The 4,981-nt window shown below is 37.4% G+C and overlaps 2 protein-coding genes across 2 annotated transcripts in view; one reads left to right on the plus strand and one right to left on the minus strand.

The window, feature by feature from the left end:
- The window catches only part of LOC106869417 (transmembrane protein 68), a 30,009-nt gene extending 27,361 nt beyond the window's left edge, over positions 1–2,648 (minus strand). The window contains exon 1 of the mRNA XM_014915148.2: positions 1,873–2,648. The gene's annotated coding sequence lies outside the window, so the exon portion shown is untranslated. The remainder of the gene's footprint in view (positions 1–1,872) is intronic.
- The window catches only part of LOC128248934 (uncharacterized), a 26,780-nt gene that overhangs the window by 13,567 nt on the left and 8,232 nt on the right, over positions 1–4,981 (plus strand). The gene's annotated exons all lie outside the window — the stretch shown is intronic.

The raw sequence follows: 4,981 nt of genomic DNA on the forward strand, positions 1-4,981 counted from the left end.
ATTATACATGTAATTTGCTGTACAAGCCGAGACTTGTGTGAATTTTTGTCTTGAAGTACAAGTGGAAATCTGCAGTACAAGCACACCTCCCCAAAAATTTCGGGTCTTGTGCTTAGAGTAGAAAAGCATAGTTTATCAAATGCTCAACTCATTCTGCTGTATCAACCCCAGAAGGATGAAAGTCAATAGGATTTGAATTCAAAATGTAAAGTGAATAATTTCTTAAACAGATAGCAGGACCCAAATTTGTAGGACATGGTAGATGGGTGAATGGGGGGGGGGGTCGCGATGGTTCATCATAATGACCCCCGGTTCTTGATTGGTTCTTTTTTTATCTAGTCCACATGGAGTCGCTCATGTTGACAGAATCTTAACTCAAATATGAAGAGATGTAACTAAATATTTTAAAGAAATAAAATGCCACAAATTTAAAGACTGCTATTGGGGGTATAGGTGATGATATAGACTGGGGGTAAGGGTAATGATATAGACTGGGGGTTAAGGTGATGATATGGACTGGGGGTAAGGGTGATGATATAACCCCACCTCCCAGTAATGAACTGGTGTATTATTTTTACCGAGAAAATCGGTGCAGCAACAAACACAATTCTTTTGATATTTAGTTTCATCTCAGTAAGTTCTGAAACTAATGTCATTGGTTACAACTTTTTAACTGGTCAGTCCTTGGTTCATCACATTTCTGACTAATGACGATGGAACATCAGTAATTTGGTAGGCTTGCCTGCAAGACTATCAGATTTCCACCAATTTGTATTTATACATGACAATCTACTGCAGAGTTTACAAGGTGCAAGTCAATCCTATGGAATCTATGGGAAAAGATACTTGCCTAAGACACTGACGGTGGGAAATAACTCAGAACAGGGTGATTACGAAGCGAACTTGATATCAGAATAAATATGGGTGCAGACATGATCCCTGTCTATACCCATTAAAAACAACTGTGACTTTCTACATATTGGTACTACTAAAGCAGCACAGTCCCGAACGCGCAGTCGCGCGTCCGCGCTAGCTAGTCGTGAGTGGTCGATCCTAGCCCTGACCCTGTCCCTGTCCCTGTCCCTAACCCTATCCCTAACCCGCGTGTGTAAATGACTACATGTTTAGGGTTAGGGTTAGGATCGACCACTCTCGACTAGCTAGCGCGTTCGGGACAGTGCTGCTTTAGTAGTACCCTACATATTTTAGAAACCATCATTTTTGAATTATGTATACGGAGATTTAAAGAGGATAATCTTTGGATGAAAATATATGAGTGTGTATAACTGAGACGAGCGACTTGTCATCTACACAGGAGGGAGGGGGGGACATGTTTATAGTGTATACACAGAGAGACAGACAGACTGACAAAGAGGTTAATGGTCATTTAATCGTAGACCGTTCGGTAGCCTTTTGTTACTGTAGAGACTCAGGAGAGGACGGACTCACAAACGTTCCAGTAGGACCCCCCGGGATTTTTCTTGGTTTTTTTTTTTTGGTTTTTTTAAAGACATTGTATATCTTAGACTACGTAATCTAATGGGTTCACCTTTTTTTTTAACGATAGTAAGGGAAATTTGGCAGCTGTTTCAAGCGACCACGTAGAACTTCCCAGAGTTGACTTGTGAAGTAAAGAATGTGAGACGAGCGAAAGATTCCAGTTCAAATAAGTACACTTGCAGACATACAACTGTGTAGAAAGAAAACAGCGACAGTTCAAAAGCAGAGTTATAAATTAGAATACATTGAAATTATTACAACTTCGGTGTCCCTATTCGTTTACGTTTGGTATCAAAAACTTAGGAATCATTAAACATGATGAAGAACAAAAACAAAAAGAAAGGAAGAAAAAGAATACGATAATTTACTTACTGGAATAGAACAAGGGAACGTAAAATATTTAGATATCGAATCAAGATGTGGTCGGTACACATAAACACATATACATATACATATATATATGTATAGCAAATCAAAAGAACATCGCTGCTTTCCAAACTCTTTTACAACTTCAACTTGCAGTTTTTTGCTTTCTTTTTTCCCTCTTAACATAAAACGCTCGCTCTATTTATTCCTCCGTTCTCTTTTCCTTGTTTCTCTGTTCCATTTCTTTTACACTCTTCATATCCAGTTACTGTTTATGTTTTGTTTTGCTTTTTTTGTATTATTATTTTTACTATCCCTTATGTTTATACATTAGTGCACCGCTTTCGTTTGATAACTTAGACGCTCCGTCTGTTCAACCTCTGTCTATGTATATATGTGAGTGGCATATATATATACACATGTATATATATATATATATACACAAAGACACACACACACACGCTAACGTAGGGAGTGAGGGTGCGATGTGGTGTTACTTATTAGTATTTGTTTATGATGATCGCAATGAAAACAGTGGCGAATGTACTGATGATGCGGTGGGTAGTTATAAGAATCCTTAAACTCCGCAGGTAACGAGTGTGGAACCGTAAATCTTTACAATATCATGCTCCACAGACTGCTGTATACATCTACTAACTTGTGTAATACGGGGAATCAGGCATGACTATGAAATATACATAGTAACATTAGGCTATTGAGAGTTACTCCCCCTGCTCATAATAAACATTACTACTAGCGCCATCTCTTCGCTTAAACTATGACAAAAGTTTTTTTTAATTACGTTTAGTAATCGAAGAGAGAAAGTTGTAGAGTGCAGCGTCACAGCTGGCTAGCTTGATAGGGAGTGGTCTGAGGTAATTGCTAACCAAACTGTCAACTTTCTACGTATTCTCTGGCTGTGACCAACCGATATTGCGCTGTGTCCATGATTGTTTGGCTTTGAAGTTTGCTTCCCAACCATATGGTTTCCGATTCAGTCACAATGCGTGGCACTTTGTGCAAGTGTCTTCTGCTACAGCGCCAAGGACGTCGTAGACACAAATTGACAGAAGTTCGTCGTGTTTATAGTAAAACAAATCCAGAGAAGAAGCACGCTCTAAGATGTAGAGCAGTTAATATTATAATGAGGGAGGCCAGTTTATGGGGTTACCCTGGGTTTTTCGTCCATAAGGGTTTTGGTCAGACCCCAAGACCTCTTCAAAATATTTTAAAGAGTTCTTAGGCCAACAGGTTTGAGATCCGACAATACACCGTAAGACCAAACCCCTTATAGATGGGAAACTCAGGATAACCCCATAAACCGGCCTTCCCCATTTTTAATGTGTGTGTGTGTGTGCGTGTGTGCAAAAAAAATCCACAAATACACACACACATACATATATATAATGTGACAATTAATATATATATATATATATATATATATATATATATATATATATATATATATATATATATATATATATATGTATGTATGTATATGTATATATATATTGATATTGATATACAAAATCAAATGCGCACACACAAAGTTGCTTCCTCCCCTACCATTTGGCAACTGGTTTTATCTTGTTTATATCCCCGTAACTCAACGGTTCGGTAAACGGAACCGATTGAATAAGATCTAAAAAAAAGTAAGTGTTGAAGGTCTATTTGTGCGAGTAAATCCCAAGGTGATACCCCAGCATGGCCGCAATCCAATAACTAAAACAAGTAAAGAGCAAAAGAATTAAACTGAAATGCGCAAGCTATCCCAGCAGTTAAAAGATGCAAAGTACGGAGGTTGATTGGAAAATATTCAAATATAGACGTGGATTTTCATACGTTATTTTTAGTAAATTTTGCAACACGTCATTGCAATCTGGGAAACTTAATCTTCACAGAAATAACTGAAGGAGAAACTATATTTTCTCATAAAAATATAGCTTCTATCGTTTCCATTGCATTATTTTCACAAAATTTAAATAACCATGATCCTAACAAGCTAAGGCTTCTGTTCCTACATTTGGGTCTCACAAATTAGATATTACACATTTGATAATGTATGGGTGACCTTTTTCAAAAAGCGGACTGCATGAGACAAAATAAATTTCCTTAAGTGCGCCATTCAGAGCGTCCTGCTGGCCCCTGTTTGCCCATGGTTGCTGTAAGGGTTACAAGAAATTCACTCGGAACCATTCAATACGCCAGACACCTGTCTTTACTATTTCAGAAAACCGAGGTAAACGTTATCGCCCCAGTTTTCTCTATCACCATCGCTAACGGCCCCTTATCGTATTATCAACAACGGATCCTTCTTCTATTGTGCCACCCTTTATTTCATTTTCTGGTAACGGTTCAGTTTTATTGATTTCACTTTTTTGTATTCAGATTTCTAATAAAATATTTTGCCTGTGTTTCAATGAAGAAAATATTTAAGATTTTGGTCGAGTTAATAAACTAATTAACTTTTGCAATTTTCAGGTTTGTTGTTGCTGTTTAGCCTAAGGTCATATCTAATCCAGTAGTCCCACGATGAAAGATGTTCTAATTTTTTTCATTTTTTACTTTTTATTTCATTTAGTTTTATTTTCACACATCAAGTCTATTAACCTGGAATTTGAAATAGAAGTTCACAAGAGATCCTTATACAAAAACATTAAGGATTTTAAATATAAATCTTTTAAAGCGCAGTGTTGAGTATCGGAGTTTCAAATGCATTGGTATGAAAGTTGTTAAAATTAGAAACCACGTCGATAAAAAAAAGTTAAAAATATATAAGATAAATGAAACCAATAAACTGTCTACAGTCTGTCTACCCTATGTGAAAGGCCTCTCCGAAAAGATACAAAAGATATGCGGCCCATATGACATCAGAGCAGTATTCAAGAGCAATACAACACTTCGCAAATATCTCCTTCGGGTAAAACCACCAACAGAAGAGAATATGACCAAAAACTGCGTGTACTCCATCCCATGCAGCTGTGGTAGGTTATACAAAGGCGAAGCATGTCGCCCCCTCAAAATAAGGGTAGAAGAACATCGCAAAGCTGTGACACGAGGAGATATTGATAAATCGGGTATAGCTGATCAGGTATGGAAAAATGGAAACCACCTC

This window comes from Octopus bimaculoides, chromosome 10 (genome assembly GCF_001194135.2).
Source record: "Octopus bimaculoides isolate UCB-OBI-ISO-001 chromosome 10, ASM119413v2, whole genome shotgun sequence".
Lineage (NCBI taxonomy): Eukaryota > Metazoa > Mollusca > Cephalopoda > Octopoda > Octopodidae > Octopus > Octopus bimaculoides.